This window comes from Lontra canadensis, unplaced genomic scaffold, assembly GCF_010015895.1.
Source record: "Lontra canadensis isolate GAN:19392208 unplaced genomic scaffold, GSC_riverotter_1.0 scaffold18, whole genome shotgun sequence".
Classification (NCBI taxonomy): Eukaryota; Metazoa; Chordata; class Mammalia; order Carnivora; family Mustelidae; genus Lontra; species Lontra canadensis.
In genome coordinates, this window is record NW_022631012.1 from 17327694 (window position 1) to 17351507 (window position 23814).

General features: G+C 39.7%; 1 protein-coding gene across 2 annotated transcripts in view; it reads left to right on the plus strand.

Moving 5' to 3' along the window:
- HECW2 (HECT, C2 and WW domain containing E3 ubiquitin protein ligase 2) overlaps positions 1-23814 on the plus strand; it is a 352056-nt gene that overhangs the window by 46425 nt on the left and 281817 nt on the right. The gene's annotated exons all lie outside the window — the stretch shown is intronic.

Here is a 23814-nt window from a genome sequence, read left to right on the forward strand (position 1 = left end):
GCTTGTAGCAAGATGGTTTGCCCTCAACATTTTGTGGCGAGAAAAGCACAGTAGTGCCCCATTCCTTCTAGTTAACCCTTTCCAGCCTGGTGAAGCCATCGGAGGCGGCAGATGAACCCCAGCTTGTTTCCCAGTTCAGACTGACTGTGAAAATGCTGTTGGAGGCTGAGGTTGTCTTAAGCAGGTTCTTGGGAGCTACTTTTAGTTCTTTGAAAAATTTATATCTCAAAGCCCAAATCTCCCTCCTGCGTCACAGCAGCTGGCCTACATTCACCAGAATATGCAGCCTCTCATCTGATATTTATGGCTGGTGGAGTGAGGCAGAAGAGAATTCTAGAAGGGGATTTGACTATCATTTCAACCCCCCCGTTCTCATTTCCAAGGCTGCAAAGATTCTTCCATGGTCCTTTGGTATGTATTATTTAAAGAGGAGAAAAGTAACACATTCCCTCTGATGTTCTGCACTCACTGAATTGAGATTTCAAGAGGATGTTGCTACTAATAATTGATTCCTCTGCATTAATGCTGACATATGAGTGGCTTGGTGTGTGTGTGGGAGGGAAGAACTGCATACATTGAGAACAAAGCAGAGTAAAGATTTTTTTGTTGCACAAGGACAGGAGCTCCTGACACCTACTGGAGACTGATTTATAGTGAGACTGAACCTTTCCTGTGGTCGGGAAACACGTCTGGGAAACAGGGCTATAAATAGCTGATTTTCAAATGTGTGCATGCTGCTTTCCAATTGGCTGATCTCATTTGGTTTAGGACACAAAGTTGGGACTTTTTAGCAGACTCATATTGACAGTAAAAACAAATAAAATCAGGATTCTGGGAAGAGTGTGCAACAGTAAATCAGAGTGCAGTTACAGAAAAAAAAAAAACCCTCAGCCCACATGATCTCTGCTGTCAAAATAGATGTGCTAGGTTAGATAGTTACAGATTAAGTCCAATAATCATTTTTTACAGGGCTAGTATCATATTTTAGGCTTAAGCAAAATTTGGTTTCTTGTTCTTGATGCAGAGCAAGAATTGGAGATGTTATAAAGATTTCATCTTAGGCGTTTAATTAAATTCTGCAATCTAGCATTGACCTCATAGTGTTTTATAGTGAGGTAAGCTGAGCCAGAAAAGAGTCAGTGTAGTTTAAGGTGACAGTAACAGAGCTACTTGCCTAATTAAACACATTGTTAAAGGAAAATCAAGAATGAAGTAACATCTGTATATTCCTTTTCTTGTGCCACAGATAAGAATAAATATGATTTTGTTGAGATTAGAGAATAGGAGTTTTTCTGTCCTACAGGCTTAAAATTAGTAAGGGGAAAAGCAGGAATATGGAAAGGGAAGTGAAATACAAGGTAAGGGAAAAAAAGGCAAGTTGTCCTTTGGCTCGTGAGTCAAAATAATTTTTTAAAGATTTTTTTTATTTTAGAAAGAGAGCGAGCAGGCAGGGGGAAGTGCAGAGAGAGAGGGAGAATCTCAAGCAGATTCCCCACGGAGCATAGAGCCTGAACCGGGGTCGGTCTCAGGGTGCTGAGATCATGACCTGAGCAGAAATCAAAAGTCAGACATTCAACTGCTTAACCCACTGAGCCACCCAAGCACCCTGATTGTGATTCAAAATAATTTAAAGTGCAACGTTCATCTGTGGTGGTTGGGGCTGCTTCATATTGTGACAGAGGCTCTAGAGTATCCCAAATCAGTGACAGACGTTTGTCTTTTAGGAACATAGCTGTGGAAGTAGGTAGAGGTCATTGGTTGCTAATTCTCAACCTATTTAGGGGTCTTTCTTAGTTTCTTTACAAAGGATAAGGACTTCAGTTTGGACATTTTTGCAACATTATAATTTATTTGTGTACCAGAAGATCAGCTGTCCAGTCTCTGTCTTCCGGAAGAAATAAAACATGCTCATGAAACACCGGTCGTGGTCTTCAAACAGAGTTAAGAGGCAACTGAAATTCTATCGAAGGTAAAGAAAGAGATAGTAAGAAGGCATCTAGTTGGTTTCCACGTCATGTAAATTATATGCTATGGGTTTGAAAAAAATTATAGCTAAAGAAACAATATGCTATTTAACTCCAAATATTTTGAACGTATTTTCTTAACAAGATGTTTTGGGGAGCAATATAGACTGGTGGGTTCACTAAGCTATGCCAAATTATGCCAAACTAATCTCTTCTTCCTCTTCCCTTCCTTCTCACTCAACCCCTTTATCTCCTCTTTCCTTCTCATTAGTGTTACTAGAAGTAAAATAAAATAAAATAAAATATGGAGAGAGGTCTAGACAGTGATAAGGTAGTTGACAAGATCTCTTTAACATGGCACTGTGGTCAAGATGGATGTTTGTGCCCCGGATCCTGTGTTAGGTGCCAGACCCCTGCTCAGTGCTGCCAGGGCAGCAGAGAAGTGGCCTCTGTCTGCTAAGAGCTTATAGTGTTTGAAGGAAGGAGATCATTACAGAACAAAGGGCAGTAAAATGTGTTGAGATAATGGCGATGGGGTGCAGGATCTTCTGTTGGATCTAATGGACCCTCAAGGTTAGGGAGGATTTGTCCAAGATGATCTTCATGCTCTGATTTGGAGGCTAATGGTTAGCTAGGTGAGCAGTAGAAGTGGTAGAATATTCTGGTCATAGGGAATAGCCTATGCAAGGACTTACAGGTGAGAAGGACATGGGCTCCTCATAGATCTGAAAACCATCAGACGTGGTGAGTGCATTTGTTATGGTACAAGCTTAGCTCCTATAACAAAGTCCTCCCCATTACAGTTGCTCAAATGAGACCAATGTATTTCCTCCTGTGAATTGTCTGGAATTGGTTGACAAGCCAGGGAGCTTAGACAGCTCTATTTGTAAAGGTCATTCTGGAACTCAAATTCTTTTTATCATTCACTTCACCAAAGAAAAACAACTCCAGGCATCCTTTATACTAATAAATTAACCGCTGGTGTCTAAAGTGGTAGCTGGATGTCAGAATGAAGTCTGCTGTTGGAATGTCAAGGGGAAGGGAACCTAGGCTTAAGGTTAGGGATAATCTCTCCAAGGAAGACGGAACTGAAGTAGGAGTTTGCAAGACGAAGGTTAGGAGGTGGGAGAGTTCCAGGTGGAGGGAAGGACATGCTCAGAGAATCCATGGTAAGAGGGAATATGGTGTATTTAAGGAGCTAAAAATCACTGGGTGTAGTATTAGATAGGGTATAATTTAAGGTGCAGTGACACAGAGACCAAAAATTACAGTAGTTCAAACAAAACGAGTTTATTTTCATCCCATAGAAGGGTAGTTTCTAGAGGGTGGATACCTGACTAGGGTCTTTTCAGTGCCAGCAGGAGTGAACTCTTGATTAGGGAGCTTTGTTAACTGATAGTTTCATGTTCATATGTATATTATATATATATAATATATATATGTGTCTGTTTATATATATAATATATATGTCTGTTTATATATAATAAATATGTGTCTGTTTATATGTATATATAATATATATGTGTCTGTATATATATTATATATATGTGTGTCTGTTTATATATAATATATATGTCTCTGTTTATATATATATATAATATATATGTGTCTGTTTATATATATATGTGTGTGTATATGTGTCTATATATATGCATCCAGGAGGAAATATAGGATATAAATATATATATACACACACACATACACATATAATACCATCTCACTATATTTTAAGGAATTTAGGATTTATCCAAGGGTAAATTTGAAGCCATTAGAAAGAAGGGAATTAAATTTACAATTGAGAAAGATGGTCCTCATTTAAATGCTATGAATGAGTGGGTGGGCAGCGTGGAAGGCTGGGAGGCAAGGAGGTTATTGCTGTAATCTAGATGAGAAAAGGATGTGGGGTTGGTTAAAAAATGAGATTCAAGTCAGTTTTAAGTTGCCCAGAAACACAGAGTTAGTGGCAGGACTAGAATCTACCTTGACCCCCTTGTAGTAAGAATAAAACATCTTTTAAATGCATTTGTAATAAATAATTAAACTAAAAATTTATTTGAGTTCCTGTTACGACACGAAGTTCAGCCACCTACTGAAGGGTGAAGAGTGACGGTGACAGTATTTTTCCTCCTGGATCCATGATCATCTTCCCCTTCCAAAGTCACCTTCTTGATTGTTCTTGGCATCACATGGGGAATCCACAGAAGCTAACAGCCCTTGAGTACTTACTTAGTAGGATGGTTTTACTCTGGCAGTCCCAGTATATTCTTTTTGTTTTAAATGTTACAGTTTATTTATGTGTAGGAACATTGATTCCTTATGGCTTGGTTTTTACGTGTGGCTATAACCCTTACCCTCATCCAATTTCTGCTTCTGAGAAAGCTATTACTGTCACGGCCAGAATTGCCCTCATTAGTCAAACCACTTTTCTAGTCCTGGGTAACCACAACTGCGCACAGATAAGTGAAATTTCATTTAACAGTTTTGGGGGCATTTCACTAATACAGATCAGAGAAAGCCACAGGATTTCCAGATACTTGACTGGTCTCTTTTGTTTTTACTCATTCCTTTGAATGAAACATTTATTAAAGAGTGAATTTGGAGTTCCAGAAAATGAAAAGTTGTAAGGACATGGAACTCTCTCTCCTCTGGCCTTTATTAGAAAAAGGGAAAGAAGGCGTCATCATTTAATTGTGGTTTCTCTCATGAAGAATGGGCAGAACAATGAAGCAGTGATGTGTGGACAATGCTTTGGATATGCACAATAGAAAAGCCTTCTTTTTTGTTTTGTTTTGTTTTGTTTTGCTTTTTAAAGGAGCATCATGTTCTGGTTGGTGGAACCCAGGATTATAAAGCCTGTATACCAGGGTTCTAGCTGCTGTGTTTCTGCTCCAGACACTCAGCACGGACTTTGGAACTAGCTTTTGGTCGCTTCAGGCAACAAACAGTTTGTAAATGAGAGAGGCTGAGTGTGTTCTACCTCCTGTGTAGAGAACAGGATGGTGATAATGTTGCTGTTATGTAATTTAATTTTTGTAAATAAAAAAATAATACATTTGACTCCGTTTTCCACGCATTAGCCAATTGCCAGTAATTTAGGCACCAGTGTTAATATTTAATTAATTGCTTGATAATGCATCTCACACTTTTGCAGTTGAATCATTTAAAGGGATGTATTTAAAAGTTGTATCATATTTACTGAGGGAAGAATTGACCTATTAATTAATGGCTCACATGATTTGGAAATATGGGTGAACATAGAGTCATCACCACTAGTACAATCGCCATCATCTATCACCTTCATCATCAATATTCACTGTTGTGAAGAGCCAATGGAATGATGCTCTTTTTTTTTTTTTTGCTTGAACTCCTTCCGTGTTCATGTGTCACATGGCCATTGGGTAGGGATATGAGCAGCATGAAGGAATGGATGGGAAGTTTGCCGCCAGCTTGAAACACACACACACACATACACACACACACACACACGTAAAGATTTATTTATTTGAGAGAGAGAGAGAGAGTATGTGTGTGGGGGCACGAGTGGGGGGAGGGGCAGAGAGAATCTTCAAGCAGATTCCCCGCTGAGCATGGATCCTACTGGAGAACTTGATCTCATGACCCATGAGATATCATGACTTGTTAACTCTTACGCTAGTCCATGAGCCACTGATGCACATTCATCTTTAGAAGCTACAGTTGTAAAACTCTTTTGAGTATTACATTACAAATGGGTCTGGTTATGCCCAACTAATAGGTTCATTTGTTTTGGCAAATATCTCTAAACTCCAATAATTAGGAGTAACTTTCTTCCTGGGTTATAATGAAAGAAATTTCAGACTTCGTTCCATTGCCTGTAAAGATGTTTAACTTTCCTTTCGTGTGCTCTTCAGGTGCACGTTACGTGGTAGGTTTTCCTGGGGGCAGATACATCATATTTTTTGATATGGAAGACTTTGCTAGCTATCTGGGTTGTGTGGACACGTGTTCCTTCCAACAGTTTCTATACACAGGGCTTTTAAGAATCAAGCCTAAGTTTCCAATTTTAATGTCATATTCTCCATGCTCACTCAATTTTTAATTTTTGTAATAAATTGAGATCTATAGAACAATTGCAAAGCAAATACAGAGTTTTTATACTTATCAAAAGTAAGAAATCAATATTGGTGTATTAATATTAACTCCAGACTTTTTTTCATTAATATCCTTTATCAGTTCTAGAATCCAATCCAGAATATCCCATTGCATTTAGTCATTAGACTTTTGCATGAGATTCATGAAAGAAATCAGCTTATTCATCTTAACCACTGCTAATTTTATTGATGAAATTTTGTCTCTAACATCTACAACACTACAACAAAACCACCAGTGTGATTTGGAAAGAGAGAGAACCAGCTGCCTCTGGGAGTGTGGTTCTTTTCAGTAAATGGCCAGGTGGAGACTAAAACCAACCCACACACACATTTCATACTGCTCTGCGGTGGTATTTTAAAGTAAATTCCAGGTAATCTAACACTTGGTTATATTGAAGTTCTGTTTAAATTAAGTGGTGCTATAGATTACTGATGAAAGGAGGTCCTTAGTTCTTCTTAAAAATTCATAACAAATTCTACCCTAATTAATAAAATAGTAGTTTTATTCACTTGTAGGACATACAGAAAATATAGAAAAGCATATAAAGTAAATATGCCTAATTCCCATAATTTCTATCTTACCAATTTTTTTTTTTTTTACTTAAATGTTATTTTTCCTTTACATCTAAATACCTTGTGACCCACCCCTCCAAACAAGGGAAATGTCAGAAATGCCTTAGTCTGAGTCTGTGTCCATCCTTCTCTGATTTAGTGTTTCAGAGACGCTATTGCCTTTTGCCATCGGGATGGACTGGACCAATCTCAAGAACTGAGGGACAAAGAGACAGAATGCTAACATAAATTACTACTTCTAAGTGGATTTCATTACGGAATTTTATACTTCTGTGTTAAGAAATCAGAAAGTGTGCAAGTATTCCTCAGAACATAGAAAATGAACACGTTGATGTCATAGATGAAGCAAGCTGCCAGTGCTCTTTTCTGTTTATTTTAAATTATTATTGTTATTATTTGTACAGTTGTTACATTCCTGATACTGAATTGTGGGAGAGATTGATGACAGTGGCTTTGAACATCTGTTCTACTGGTAAACCCGAGAAGGTAGAACTGGGTGGGGAGGAAAGTCAGTTTCGCATGGGGGAGTTTCACGCTTGACTCCACACCACCGACTCCAGCTTGGAGACTGGACATGGACACCCCATGTGGTCTCTCCCTGCCTTGTTGTCTCATCTGTAGCACAGGAGGGTGATGAATACCTCAGAGGGCTAAAGGTTTTAGTAACTTAGATGATGCATGTAAAACTCTTAAATACATTGTAGTCATTATTAATATCAAATTGTTCTCTGGATTTTTATTTTTTATTTTTGTATTTTTTTAGTGGGCATCAATTGAATCAATTCCAGTGTTGAGGCCAGAATTGGGTTGAGCTGCCCTCTGGGTGCTAGGATCTGGAAATGGTGCTAGGGACATGGAGAAATGACATGTCTTGATTCTCAGGCACCGTGCGTGGTAGTAGTGGAGACAGACGCCAATACCATGGGAACAGAGGGACAAGCATTGTGGGAAGACTGGTGAGGAATGAACAAGAGAGGCTTGTCTGGGAGAGGCAGAGATACAGAAGGGACACCCAGGCAGACAAGAAAGCAGACGGTGCTGAGCTAAGGCTGGGTTTTAAATTAATGAGGAAGGGTGGGGTATGGCACAGAGGAATTAAGAATCCCATGGAGCATCTTAATGTGAACTCTTTAAAGGATTTCTCCACAGTGATGCACAGAAGCCTCTTGCAAAGCAAGCCACCACCACTTAAGTTTTATAAATTTGGTTTCAGTAGCCCTTTCCCATCACATCAGGCTTATTAGATGTATTTTTTAATGTTACATTTAATTATTTTTCACAAATTTTTGGATTGTAAAAGACCTGTAACAACATTACAGAAAATTTGAAAAATAGAGAAAAGGAAAAAAAAAGTCCACAATTTGATAGCTATGTTAATACAGTGGATTTCAGTCTCTGTCATCTTTTCCTGGATGTATATGAAAGTTATCTTCCGTTCCTTTGTTAATGCTAAAATTTGATTGACACAAACAGGGAAGTCTGAATTGTAAGCCCCATGCTCTCTGTGGGGTGTTAAAGGAAAAAGTGTTTCAGTAAGGACTGATTATCCTACAGGATTGCCTGGGGGATGCTTTGACGTGAAATTATGGGAAATTATGTGCCCCAGGCCTTGTTGGCAGGGGTGGTCGGTTGGGAGGGCTCATAACTTAGGACAGAAGAGTTTTCACACATTTTTACATCATATGCCTCTACTATTGATTGTCTGATATTTCTGTTTACCCTTTATTTAGCTTAAGGGAATTTATTTTAAAAGGTAGCTCTATGTTATTACAGGGTTAAGAGAAGGTAGCCGTCACAGTCATTCCAATGAAAAGGAAACAATGTAATTCTCCTGTAGCTGGATACTGATACTTGCCAAAGGCCCTAAACCAAATTTTTGCTCTTTGTTGAAATGGGAGATGAGCGAGTGTTGAAGGTTTATCCACAACATCCTGTCATCAGACAGAGACTTTATTTCAGTAGAACTACTGGAATAAGATCTTTATGTTGTATGTGTATAATTTACTTTGGAAGTGCTTTGGTATAAACGGCGTGATTCTTGCCTAATTTTTTCCTTAGGGGCTGTTATCGTTTCAGGCACCCGAGTAAGGAATTAACACCTTCAGTACAGGATACTTAGAACGTCAAATATTGTTAGAGAAACGTATACCGGAGGATTTAATTAGCTTCAGGGATGTCAGGAACAATTTTTTATCTGTGAAATGGTTGGGAATTGCATGAATGGGCTGTGGGAGGCCCGGGAGTCGCCCCAGGTTCAGTCCTGCCATCTAGATCTTTGGGTCTTTCTGGGAGCGTCTTTTACCCTAGGGAGTAGTAGTAAGTACCTGAGGAAGAAAATGGGACTTCCTTGAGCTACCAGGCAGGCTTGGTGCCTTCTTGCTAATGTACTTTTGGCTGAATTTAGTTTATGACTTGATTTCGTAAAATGCTACCAGGTAGTGAGCTTGAGGAATGAGGTATGTGGCTTGTACCTAGCTTCACAGACCCTTACTAAAAGACCTGGGCCCTTCCCGATCAGATTAGCTTACAAAACGTTTCTTATTCTGTGATTCAGTGTGACTGAATGCCTTGTTTATTACCAAACCACATGTCCTGAAGTTCTGGAAAATAGAGCCCTAGGGAAATTAGGTTTGAAATAACTCTGGCTTGTTTTCTAGCAGTCTTGGGTAGATCAGTATTTCTCAAATTATCTGTGGAGAAGGACCAGTTTTGTTTTTTTTTTTAATTTCCAGTATGTTGTAGACTGCTACTCTGAATTACTAGAAAAATAAGATAGGAACGGCACATACAAAAGTACAGACTTTTATTATTAGTTTTAAGACATAAAGTGACATTTCAATAATAAATAACAAACCTAACATAGGAAAAGAGAAAAAAAATTCTGAAAATTCTAGTTATGAAAATCATACAGGTGTCTGAAAATGTGTATTTGTATAATAAGCAATTAACACAGAGAATTGTTATTACATTCATACCCTTTTTAAAAAAAATTCTTTTCTTTTTTTAAGATTTTATTTATTTGACAGAGAGAGAGAGAGATCACAAGTAGGCAGAGAGGCAGGCAGAGAGAAGGGGAAGCAGGCTCCCTGCTGAGCAGAGAGCCCGATATAGGACTAGATACTAGATCCCGGGACCCTGAGATCATGACCTGAGCTGAAGGCAGAGGCTTAACCCACTGAGCCACCCAGGCGCCCCCCATTCATACCCTTCTTGATCTGCAGTTATAACTAAGCAGATGGTTTTAAGTGCAAGAGCAGTCTCCAGATGCACACTCGGAATATAAACTGTGTGTATCAGTATTTATAGTTCTTATCCTCCAGGTGGGTTTGCTTCTTGCTTGTGAACACATCTAATCCAGGTTAGACAGATGACACACTACTGACAAGGCATCATGTCTACCTAAAATGTTTAAAGTTTTGTTTTAATAACACCCTTCGTAGAGAAACCAGTCTCACAGAAGGCATGTTTACAAGAGTGGAAAAAGACATATATATATATATTTTAAAGATTTATTTGTTTATTTGAGAGAGAGAGAGAATGCCTGAGCAGGAGGGGCAGAGTGAGAAGGAGAGAGAATCTTGAGCAGACTCCCCACTGAGCGTGGAGCCTGATGCGGGGTTGGAGCTCATGACCCTGAGATCACAACCTGAGCCAAAACCAAGAGTCGGTTGTTCAACGGACTGTGCCACCCAGGTGCCCTGAAAAAGATATTTTTATAGCAATTTCAGCAAGCTCCGGATATTCACTTAAACACTTTTATCCAAAGTTAAAAGTTAAAAGTTAAAGCAAGGAATGCTGCTATTTTTTACACTAATCTTCATCCTTTATCAGTAATCAGTTTCAACAATTTTGTAGTAAGTAACTTGCCTCTCGAAGAAAGATAGAAATATAGTCAATGTTATTCATGCCTAAAATACATATGAATTTTTTAGGCTTAAAGAAAAAAGGTCAGTAATAGCGGAATGGATTGTCTTACAGTTTTTTGGTTTGTTTTCTTAGTCTGCAATAGTGTGTTGGTAGTATATTAAAAAGTAAAGCCAGCTGAAGAGTTAAGAATAGAAATCTTTTCTCCCTAGATAGCAGAAGTAAAATTTTGGAGGAAAGTTACAAAATGGTAGTCCTAAACTTGATTTATTTGATCCACCATAGTTTTTTAAAAAAATTGGAATGTGTCATATGAAAAAAATCCAGACTTCTGGCATCTCTTTAAAAACCCCAAGTATTTGGGCGCCTGGTTGGCTCAGTTGTTAAGTGTCTGCCTTTTGGCTCAGGTCATGATCCCAGGATCCTGAGATCAAGTCCTGCATCAGGCTCCCTGCTCCCCGGGGAGCCTGCTTCTCCCTCTCCCACTGCTTGCTGCTTTGTCTCCTTGTGTTCTCTCTGTATCTCTCTGTCAAATAAATAAATAAAATCTTAAAAAAACAAACCCTAATATTTGGCCCCATGTGGGGCCTGCATCTCCATATGACGTCAGTCAGGGCTGGTCCCCACCTGTGTCTCCCACCGGTCCCACCTTTCACACAGGTGCACATGGCAGCTGCTTTGTTAATTTTCCTCACCTGCCTGGCCCCTGTGGTCATTGGGGTTTGGGATGTCTGGTCCAGAGTAATGTGTTAAAATCTCTCCTGCACCACGGAATGTCTAGTGAGCAGGCTGTGGGGGAAGGATAGCATTTAAAAGAGAATCTCTCAGGGTGCCCCACTGCTGATGTCGTGCTCCCGTTGTCCTGATTCTCTGAATGGTGCCGTTCACTTGACTGTAACTTCAACCTTCCTCTGCCCCTACTTTCCCACTAGTCTTTTTAGAAACCTCCACCTATCGACCGACCTCTCCCTGCTTGCCTCTTACAGCTCTGACCTTTGGCTTACACATTTTTCTCATGCAGTGCTAACCTTACAATACGTCTGGTTTTGCCTTTTTATATCCCTTATTCTGGAATATTCTTAATAGGATTTTTGTTTCTTTAATTGCACCGAACTGTCGTTTATAATCATTTACTTATTTATATGTTTACTTATTTAATGGCAAACCGTGTGCTCTCTGGTGGACCATTTCTGCTTTGTGTCCCACTAAATTCTTAACCCCCTACTATCATGCGTGGCATACATTGGACATATTTGGCGGCTGAATGGAATGCAGGTATTGGTGCAGTCGGTTTGAGGGTGGGTTGTGGAATTGATTGGCAGTTACGCAGTGTGCGGTATGCCGGTCAATCCTAATTAAAAGTTATTTGAATTACTTACTGAATTATCCCAGCAAATGAATGGAAATATGGACTGATGTCTTATAAGCATATTAATTTTATTTTTGGTGCTTATGATTTTGCATTTAGGAATATAATATTTTGTACTTTCAAAACAATTTATTTACTGTATTGATATTATCATCAGTCAGATTTCAAAGTCTAATTTTTAGAGATTTTCAAGAAGGCAGGCTCTCACTACTAATTGCTTATGGTTATAATTCTGAGGGGAAAAATAAGTCACCATTAAATTAGCTTCATACTAATTAAAGCTGCAGGCTACGCAATAATTAGAATGGCTTGTCCATAAGCTCTTTTGGGCTTTGATCACACCATTAAAAAAACAGATGTCTAAGTAAAAAAATAATATAATAATCCCCGTATTTATGGAAAATAACTACTAAAATCCTACCTTTTTTTTAAAGCCAGTGTCTTTAGTGTTGAGAGCTGGAGATTTTGCTTTTTTGTTTTGTATTTTAAAGAATTATGAAGGATAGCAATTAAGGGAATCTTTTTAAAGAAAATTTTACAGCCCTACTAAGCCATTTTTATTTTTCTACACTCAAGCCAGAAGCTTATTTAAACATTTAATAATTTACTTCTGTCCTAAAACATTTTTGGTAGAAATATGTTTTACAGAGCAATCGTTGTGGTTGTTTGAAAGCTCAAGATGAAAGTATTCATGAAAAGAAATCCTGTAGGGAGTAAGGGAGCTCTCCTCGGGGAGGAGCAAAATGGAGGGGGAGTGAAAGAAACCAGATGCTCCTCCCCCACAGAGATGCCTTTGGGGGATGAGGGACTGGAGGGCAAAGAGACAGAAGGGTGGGGAAGGTTGGAGAGGCAATTTGCATATTCTCAGAAATATTAGTGGGAGGTTGGGATGAAGGAATTAAATCTGCTAAAGAACCAAAATACTGTTCTTTCCTATTATACCCCTGCCTACTCATCCCACACACATCCCTCCACACACACTGATGCTTTTTATAATCCATGCACTTTGAAAGTCAAACACTTGATGTGCATCAGCTGCAGTGAGAATCCAGTAGGGTTTTTTTTGTTTTTTTGTTTTTTTGTTTTTTTTTTTTTGCAGGCTCTTCCATTGTGATCTTGAAGAAAGTGTTTACTGGCTCAGTTTTCTAATTTGTATTTTAGCTGCATCAGTGGGAAGCATGGAACTATTTTGCTAGTTTGTCTTGAATATACCCAGAGATTGATGGGTGCAAGCTTCTGTTTTTGACACAGGATGGCTTTTTAACTGTTCTTTTTCTCCTCTCTGCAGTTGTAGTATGAGAGTAGAAAACAGGTTAGAAGAAGTAGGTCATGAGATTTAACTGAAGAAAAGTAAAGTAACATATTTATGTCGCCTTCCATTTTTCAGAAAGCGGTACACTTCCAGACAGTTGCAGAGAGATAAAAATATCTGCTTGTTTAAAGTGGCCTGTTTTTTTTCCTCCTAATACATGAATGTATAAATGACATAAGCAAAGAGTATTTAAAAAACGCTAGCCTATTATAAAGCTTCCCAGGCCAGTGTGGAACAACGAACCTAGGTTTCCAGAGCATATTGGAGTCAAAGATAAATGTTTATGTCAGAGGAAAAAAATAGCTGAACAAACATTTTGGTCAACTACTCTTTTTTTTTTTTTTAAGATTTTATTTATTTGAGAGAGAGAGCTAGAGAGCATGAGCGTGCGAGCAGGGGGAGGGGTAGAGGGCGAGGGGCAAGCAGACTCCCTGCTGAGTGGGGAGCCCTACATGGGACTCTGAGGCCATGACCAGAGCTAAAGTCAGGTGCTTAACGGACTGAGCCGCCCAGGTGCCCTGGTCGACTGCTGTTATACCTTCTGCCCGTTGGCTGGAGGTAGGAGGGATTCATTGCCTTTTCTTACTTAGAGTTTCCCTTGGGAAGAAGACTCCTTGTGGACTGAACTGGCCTTTCTCTTAATTACGGCTCTTCAGGTGTAACGTTCAGGTGAGTTTTAGAGTTGGTTATATGGAATTCAAAATGCATTTTTTCCATAGAAATTAAGTTTTAGTTCAGTGATGGGGGTGCAGTGTAATAGAGGGAAAGAGCCCTCGGCCTGGAATCAGATTCGGGGTTCCATGTTGCGTTTTCTCTGAGCCCGGGTTTCTCGACCTTACCACTGTGGACGTTTCAGACTGGTTATTTGTCCTGCAGGATTGTCCTGTGTTTTGCTGTAGGAGACTTAACAGCATCCCTGACCTCTGCCCACGGGATGCCAGTAGCAGTCACCCAGTCATGACAGTCAAAAATGTCCCCTGGGAGGCCAAACTGTCCCTGGTGGAGAACCACGGCTCTAAAAGTATGAGCTCTAAGACCTTGGACGTATTACGTAACAGTCCTCAGCCTGTTTTTCTGTCTGTAAGTTGGGTGGTACTTATTTTACAAGAGCTAATGAGTGGTTTCGAATGTACTCTGTAGTCTAGCTACATGTGTCCTTATTAATATGTTGTGTATGTATCTATATATGTTATATTTAATGGGCACACATAAATATTTTCCAGTGGTTTCCCGATGGTAAGCCATTCTATTACTTCTGGAATAAAAACACATTGACCATGATATGTTGTTCTTCAAAAACATTTTTGTATTAGATTTTCTTATATTTCAAATTTTGTATATGTAGAGTGATAAGTAAGCTTGGCCTGTATTAGTGTTTCTAAAATATGGTCTGCATTTCCATACCAAGTATGGGTAGACTGTGACCTACTCTTAGGAGGTATGTAGAGAAATATTTTAAAAATAAAATAAATAAAAAAAAATTAAAAATTCCATATATGTGCAATTATTCAAATTTGACAAGTGATATTATTTTTCATTTTTGATACTGATAAAAATTTATCTTTTAGAGTAGCCAATTTAAATGAACATTAATAATAATTTGTATTTAGTGTAGGTGGTATCTGGATGTTTTAAAATTGTGAAGATGGTACTAGAATGACTGAGGTTTGGGGAACATTGGTGTGTAGTGTGTGTGTGTGTGTGTGTGTGTGTTTATGTATTTGCTAGACAGAGGGGTGGAGGTGAGTAGGAGAGCCCTTCATATATGTTATCAGTCTGGTTTGCTTTCCATATTCTATGAAGATATGAGCCTTCTATAAAGGCTCATAAGCACTTCATATAGGGGATACCAGTTCTTCAAAAGCTACCTTTAAAGCTACCGGGACCCATCTGTTTTTAGAGGTGTTTTGTTTGTTTGTTTGTTTTCTTTTTTTAATTAAGTTTTTAATTTTGATTCCAGCATAGTTAATTGACTGTTATATTAGTTTCATGTACCATATAGTGGTTCAGCACTTCTGTACTGACTCAGTGTTCACCCTGGTAAGTCCACTCTTCTATCCCCATCACCCCTTTCCCCCATCGCCCCCACCCACCTCCCCTCTGGTGACCATCAGTTTGTTCTTTATAGTCAAAGAGTCTGCTTCTTGGTTTTCTCCCCTCTCCTTCCTATTTTCCCTTTGCTTGTTTATTTCTTAAATTCTACATGAGTGAAGTCATATTGTATTTGTCTTTCTCTGACTAATTTGCTTAGCTCGATACTCTCTAGCTCCATCCGTGTTATTGCAAGTGGCAAGATTTCATTCTCTTTCATGGCTGAGTAATATGCCTGTGTGTGTGTGTGCGTGTGTGTGTGTGTGTGTGTGTGTGTATCTTCTTTATCCATTCATTTACCGACGGACACTTGGGCTACTTCTGTAATTCGGCTATTGTAAGTAATGCTGCGGTAACCATAGAGGGGCACATGTATCTCTTTGTGTTTTTGTATTTTTTGGGTAAATACCCAGCAGTGCAAATATTGGGTCATAGGGTAGTTTCTATTTTTAACTGTTTGACGAGCCTCCATACTGTCGTCCACAGCGGCTTCGCCTGTTTGCACTCCCGGCCTCTGGGGGAGAGGCTCCTCTCTCTCCGCCTCCTTGCGGACGCTTGTTTCTCTTGTTGTTGGTTTTAGCCATTCTGACAGGTGTGAGGTCGTATCTCATTGTGGTTTTGATTTAAATTTCCCTGATGCTGAGTGATGTTGAGCATCTTTTCATATGGCTGGGGCCATTTGTATGTCTGCTTTAGACAATGTCTGTTCATATCTCCTGCCCATTTTAATTGAATTATTTGTTTTTTGGGTATTAAGTTGTATAAATTCTTTATATATTTTGGATACTAACCCTTTATTGGATATGCCATTTGCAAATGTCCTCTCCCATTCAGTAGGTGGCCTTATGGTTTTATTGATCATTTCACTTTCTATATTGATGTAGTCCCAGTAGTATACTTCTGCTTTTATTTCTCTTGCCTAAGGAGACACATCTAGAAAAATGTTACTGTGTGGCCAGTGTCAGAGAAATTACTGCATGCCCTGTCTTCTAGGATCGTTTTGGTTTCAAGTCTCATATTTAGGTCTTTAATCCATTTTGAGTTTACTTTTGTATATGGTGTAAGAAAGTCGTCCAGTTTTATTCTTTTGCATGTGGCTGTCTGGTTGCCAGCACCATTTGTTGAAGAGACTTTTTCCTATTGTATATTCTTTCCTCCTTTATTAAAGATTAATTGACCAGATAAATGTGGGTTTATTTCTAGGTTTTCCATTCTGTTCCATTGATCTGTATGTCTGTTTTTGTGCCAGTATCATACTGTTTTGATTACTGAAGCTTTGTAGTAGAACTTGAAGTCCGGAATTGTGATGCCTCCAGTTTTTCTTTCTTTCCTTCCTTCTTTCTTTTTTCTTTTTCAAGATTACTTTGGCTCTTTAGGGTCTTTGTGGTTCCATACAAATTTGAAGATTGTTCTAGTTCTACAAAAAATGCTGCTGATATTTTGATAGGGATTGCATTAAATTCTTAGATTGCTTTGGACATTATAGATATTTTAACAGTATTTATTCATCTAACCCATGAACATGGAATGTCTTCCCATTTCCTTTTGTTGCTTTAAATTTCTTTCATCAGTGTTTTGTTTTTTTTTTTTAAAGATTGTATTTATTTATTTATTTATTTGACAGAGACTACAAGTAGGTGGAGAGGCAGGCAGAGAGAGGAGGAAGCAGGCTCCCCATGGAGCAGAAAGCTCAATGTGCGTCTTGATCTCTGGACCCTGGGATCATGACCTGAGCCGAAGGCAGAGGCTTTAAACCACTGAGCCACCCAGGCACCCTCATCAGTGTTTTATAGTTTTTAAAGTACGGGTCTTTCACCTCCTTAGTTAAATTTATTTGTAGGTGTTTTATTATTTTTGGTGCATTTGTAAATTTGTAAATGTTTTTTAAATGGCTCTTCTAATTTCTTGTGTAGTTATTGGTTTGCAGTATTTTTACCTCTTTTGGTTCTTATTTTGACTTTGAATGCTTCTTTTACATTAATGAGGGTGAGAGAATTGGGGGGGAGTGGCAGAGGAAGAGGGAGAGAGAGAGAATCCCAAGCAGATCTCATCAACCTGTGATCATGATCTCAGCCGAAAGCAAGAGTTGGGTGCTTAGCTGACTAACTAACCTAGGCACCCTTCGAATGCTTCTTTTAAAGTACACACCAGATGATGTTAACTGTTTACTTTCCATTGTACTTAAGCCAAGTCCACTCACCTTCCTTCCCCTTTGACCCTCACGGCTCTATCCTTCTCTGACCACTGCTTTGAAAGATGTTCCTTCTTCCTGGTCTCCCTCTATCAACTGTCTTTGTTCTTCTTGGTGTGTATTACCATATGACCTGCTATATATTTATTTCTTTCTGTCCCTCAACCCTACCTGCCCCCCCCCCCCCCAAGGAAGTCTACATAATGGGAAGAACTTTATCTGTTTGTTGATTGTGATAGCCCCACTGCTCGGCATATAGAAGGTCTTCAGTAAATATTCACTGAATGAAATGATGCATTGATATTTTTCTAGAAAACTAGCCTCTTGGTTTAAAGTTCCAAGTTTATTGTCATAGATCTGTACTATTCTCTTAATACCAAATTGGCAGTTGTGTCCCCTTTTTCATTTGTAGCATTATTTGTGTTTTCCTTTTTTTTTTTTTTAAAGATTTTATTTATTTATTTGACAGAGAGAGAGATCACAAGTAGGCAGAGAGGCAGGCAGAGAGAGAGAGGGAAGCAGGCTCCCCGCTGAGCAGAGAGCCTGATGAGGGGCTCGATCCCAGGACCTTGAGATCATGACATGAGCAGAAGGCAGAGGCTTAACCCACTGAGCCACCCAGGTGCCCCTGTGTTTTCCTTCTTTTTAAAAATTGGCGTAGCCTGTGATTTGTTTCTTCTCTTGGTCCTTTCACAGTATCATCTTTTGGTTTATTAATCAAGTTTGTTTGTTTTCTCTTTCATTCTGTTTTTATCCTTATTAATTCTTTCTGCTATCTTGGTGTTTGAAAATTATTTTTGAAGTTCTTTTTAAAGTATAAAGTCTGGGGTGTCTGGGCGGCTCGGTGGGTTAAGCCTCTGCCTTCGGCTCAGGTTGTGATCTCAGGGTCCTGGGATCGGGTCCCATGTCGGGCTCTCTGCTCGGTGGGGAGCCTGCCTCCTCCTCCTCCTCTCTCTCTCTCTGCGCCTACTGGTGATCTCTCCCTGTCAAATAAATAAATAAAATATTTTTAAAAAAGTCAAGTATAAAGTCTGGCTAATAGAGTATTTTATTCTTGTTATTGTAACTCAGCCCTCGAAAGGCTATTTGAGGCCCCATGTAACCAAACATCGACACGTAAGAATCTCTGGACTCAGCCATTCATCAGGCGGTTAGCTAATGCTGTGGCAAAAGAGTAACTTTGGAGTTTCACAGGTACAGTGAGAACTCTGTTGGGTGTCTTCACACATTTTCTACGTTTGTCATCTTGAGTAACTTGCTTAATTTTTCTGAGCTCAGTGGATAAAAATGTGGTTAGTAATGATGGTTGTAAAGTTTTGTGATGAGTAAATGAGAAAATATATGTAAAAGACATGGCTCCTGAACATGGAAGTCATGTTCAAAATCTCCTTCCCTCATAACTTAGTGCCTGATATATAAGGTTTGATCACACACACTGTCCCAAAGAACTCACAGATAATCAAGTCAAGTAAGAGAGAGACGTCAGGAGAAAGAATGGGAAGGAACTGGAGTTCTTGTGCAGGTGAGGGCTGGTGTGGAGGAAGGAGGGGAGAATGACAGTAGCGACGGAAGTATGACAATGCGCAGTGTGACTTCACGGAGAGGTCCAGGGACCTGTGGGCTGGCGTGGACCTGTAAGTATTTCTCTGAAGCTCATAGCATTTGCCGAGTGCCTAGAGGAAGGGGAGTTAACCGCCGTGTTGGGCATGGGAGGAGGCTGGCCTGCCAGGTGTCTCTGGCTAGGGACAGAGTAGGGAATCAGTCCAGTGGAAGCACCCAGCAGGTGAGCCCTGGAGAATTTGTCCCGCATCTGCGTGGTTGGGGGCGGGGTTGCCCAGAGTCGTGGCAGCACCACTGGTTAGTTGGGCCTCGCGTGGCTGCCACTGGTGAATAAAGCAAGCATGGGGCTCCCGGATTAGAAGCATGGATGATTGTTCCGGCAGCGGGAGTTGCTCAGTTGTCAGCCCTGCCCTAAAAGGCTCCCACACCGCAGAGCAAAGCTGGTGGTGGGAAAGGTACTTGACTTTAGACCTTTTGGGGTATAATTTAATGAGTAACGTTTTGAACACTACTGCTTATGTTGGATTTTCTGTTTTGTTTGCTTGCCTTTCTGTATTTCTGAGGTGGGCAGAGCTGGCCTTCAGCGGAGGCTTAATGACTACCAGTTCCCTTCCATCTTCCTTCTCGTTCCCTTCTCTTTCCCTGACTCTCCAGGGCCGTGTACTCAGTGTGGCGTCGCAGGGACACAGCTCCCCTGCAGCAGCAGCGTGCTGCCCCCTGCCCTTCCCTCTGCTGCTGTTGGCCGCCTGAGTGAAGGAACCCAAGGGCAGGAGGCATCAGGACAGTGTGCTGTTTTCCCTCACTCTTGCCTCTTCTTTTCCCCTGTCGCTCAGGGCTGCTCTTCAGACTGATTCTGAAAATCCAGTCTCCTGCCTCCGTAGAGAGCACACCTTAGCCCTTAGCGTCGGGCGAGGGGCCCTTCCTCTGGCCCCGCTGTCTGCCCCTCCGCATGGAGCAAGGAGTCACGGGGCCAAGAGACCGTACCCCCTGGAAGCTGGTGCCCTGCTTTCTGGAACACTTTCAGGGCACTGATATCCCTGTCCCAAAGCCCCAAGCTTGCCTCTGGGGCCTGCTTTGGCCTCTTGCTGGGGTTCTTATTGAGGACAGACAGAGGAAGCCAATATGCACACCCTTGGACCCAAGGAGTGTTTAAGAGGCTCCTGTTGGCAGGGAGCGTGAATGGAGCCTGATGAGCTGGGTGGGTGTCCACAGCGTGCACAGATGACGTCCACTGTGCTGGGCAGAGCTGGACGTAGATTCAGGAGGTGCCTTGCACCCCTGGCTCCCTACTTTTTGGCTAGAATTCTCAAATCAAACATGATCTTTCAGGCCATTATGAGAACAAAACATATTAATTAGCTTAATTTATACCTTTAAATATATAGACATCCGGAGGTCCGCCTCCACTGGTACTCTTTTCCCAAACTTTGCAAATGTTAGCGGCGGACCTGCATAAGAACATCACCCCACGAAGCACTCTACTGCCTAGTGGTGTTAAGAGGATGGAGGCCGGGTGAAGAGCTCCGCTGGGTGGGGGCCGTCACTGCTTCTGCTCACCATTGTTCTTAGAACAATGTCTGGCACAGGTTGAATGAAAGAAGGACCAGTCATGGGATCTGAGGAGCTGTGGTAGGAAGGGAATTATTCAGGAGTAGTGGGAAAGTACCCTTAGTGATTCCACTGGGGTACAATGGTGTGTGATAGGCTGAATGCTGTCCCAGGATGCTCTCTGGTATCCATTTTCCTCTTGGATCCTGTGAAGTTTGAAAATTTTGTATCATTTAGAGATACTTGGTTATATAAGTTTGTAATGTGTTCTTGTCTGACTTTGTATCTATAGCATATTTTTGAGGGAAGGGAATTCCACCATAATTTTTCTGATTCAGAATTTCACCACAAATATATACTACAGGAAGGTATGTAGTTCAGTTAGGTTGGAAGAAAGAAAAAAAAGAAAAAGAAAGAAAGGAAGAAGACATATAAACAAAACTCCAGGCTACCACAGTTGGCTAAATCAAGCCAAATATGTAGGAAATACATTATAAAAACCATGGTGATTGCTATTGATTATTAAGACCAAATTTTCAAACAAAATAGGAATATTACATTTTCTGACAATTTTTTTCACCTAAATCCCAGAACTATTTTGGAAACATTTTCAAAGTAAACAAAACGACTAAGGATATTAAGATTCCAGTATATCAAGATTCAAGGAAAGTCAAGGTTTTCATAGTGAAGAATGCTTAACTTAGTGCGGCTTGAGTGATTAAGGTCATTTGAAATCTCAACCATCTGTTGAGTGAGCTAGAAGAGAAGGTGAAGCAGGACTCATCCTGTGTCTTGATCTTTTTTGGGAGTGTCGAGTAGCTGAGGGAAATGTTATATACTGATCTTGTTTCTGATTTTGGAGAATTACGCAACAACTCTTTCTAATGTTCAAGAGAAATGTAAGCATTCATATTTACAAACCAGAAGATAGTTTTTCTTATATTTGACTAGAAGTAAGCCTAAGTCACTATCAATATTTTGATCTGTTATAGTATTTGCGGGTTTAGACTTTGAGAGTCTTTTTACTTAAAGGAATACTTTAAAAAGCCAAAGTAGGAGAAACTCCATGCGCTCATGAATGTCCATGCAAGACACATGGAGGATTTTACCTATTGGAGTGAATTTGAGCATTAGTAGTTTGGTCCTAAAAAATTCCTTTTGTCAGTTTTTATAGTTGTGGCATTTCATCCAACTGTCTTTTTAATACCAACTAAAATCTGAAAGGAGAGTTTCACAGTAAAGAAAACATTAAAAAATACTAGTCATCTTTTATAACTTATGACTTAATAAAGTTATTCTGACATTTTAGGGTTTTCATTAAAGAGACAGATAAAATGTGTGTCTGTAGCTACTAGCAGATTATTGTTTTCATAGGAAAATTCTGTGTATTATTTAGTTTCTGAAAAAGACTAACTTCTGAACAAGGATTAAATTCAGTAGGTGGGTTCATAATATTATTTGTTCTCATTTTATCTTTTGTTTTTCCTCCTTATCCCACTCTACCTTTATATTCCAAAGAGAAAAATCTTTACTTTTGGAAATGGTTTAAGCCATCCAGTTAGAGCAGGAAAATTAAAGATGATCTTGCTGTTGGAAATTTGCTGTCCATCTGTGGGTATCATGTCCTCAATCAAAGTTGCCTTGACCTATTTTCTGAATTGTTGAGTCCTGGTGACTGCTCTGTTGGCAGACAGTGGAGGACAAAAAGAAGCAGCAGCAGGGGAATACGGGCAAGAAATAGTAATGCGGAGGGGACACTGGTGTCCTTAAATCCAGTATAGTCTAGATAAGCTTTTATTCAGGTTCTGTTCTGAGACATTTTTTATAGGTTTAGTAAGACTCTGGCAATGTACTAAATTCTAATTAAAGCTGAGGTTATTCAGCTTAAGGACGTACATGGTAAAGTGGTAAAACAATATTAGTTGTGCTAGTTTTTTCTTTCCCAAATACCTTTGTTTGATATAGTTACTCTATGTCAGCCTGTGAAACGTGTTTGAAGTTTCACCGTCATGTATAACCCAGTGGCCTGCCATTCACTCGTTTAGTGACAGCAGCAATTACTTTATTAGCTTTTTTTTTTTTCCTAGCATTGTCAATTGTATGAGAATTATTTGAAATGCTTATGCCTTCTGAGAGTGGAGGGTTTGGGGTGTGTCTGCATGTACGTGTGTATGTTATGTTTGGGTATTGGGGAGACCAGCCTACCGCGAATGGCTATGTCGTCTCTAGGTCATGCGGTGAGGAACTGGGCTTTGACTTCGCTTGATCTTGAGTTACATTATATACTGTTCTTTCTTTTTCTTAAAGTGGATATTCAGAATTCTGCATCCTAGTCAAAAAACTTGAGGAAAGGAAGTTCTATAGTTCTTGAGAGTATTTTTATATGATCTCATTTAATTTTTACAATAACTTGGAGTCATGGAGGTAGTATTGTTCACTTGAGAATTTCAATTATGAGCAAGTGGTTTGTAGCCTCTTTTTTTTTTTTTTTTTTTTTTTGAAGAGGGCCATTTTTAGGGATGGTTAAGGTTAGAACAAAATATATAGTAGAACTTGAAATTAAATGGAATGTCAGAATCATTCCTCCATCTGTTGTCCTGTGTTCACAGAAAAGAGGAGCAGTATAACGTAACACACGTGAGTTTTGTTGTAACAAAGTCAAGTCTCTCTGAACGGTCATGCAACATAATCCTTAATTCAGAATGATTAAGAACAATTAAGAACAATGAAGTTAAAAACAATAAAATCCAGAAGAAGAGAACTTTCAGGAAGTCCTTGAGTTCTTTAGGGAGGTGCAGGGGTTTGGTCAGCATTGATATTTGGTGTAGAGGGCTTTCTAATTTATTTATTAAAAAAAAAAAGATTATTTATTTATTTATTTGACAGACAGAGATCACAAGTAGGCAGAGAGGCAGCAGAGAGAGAGGCGGAAGCAGGTTCCCCGCCGAACAGAGAGCCCGATGCAGGACTCGATCCCAGGACCCTGAGACCATGACCTAGCTGAAGGCAGAGGCTTTAACCCACTGAGCCACCCAGGCGCCCCAGAGTGCTTTCTAATTTAAAAAATTCATGCATTTCGTTATGTTGTCAAGTCCACAAATGAAAAGCAAGCCCCAGAATTTGATGTTATATGAATATTTATGAAGGGAAGGACTCTAAATTTGCCTTTGAGAAGGTTACCAGTAATGATAAAAGATATCTGAAACTGTAGA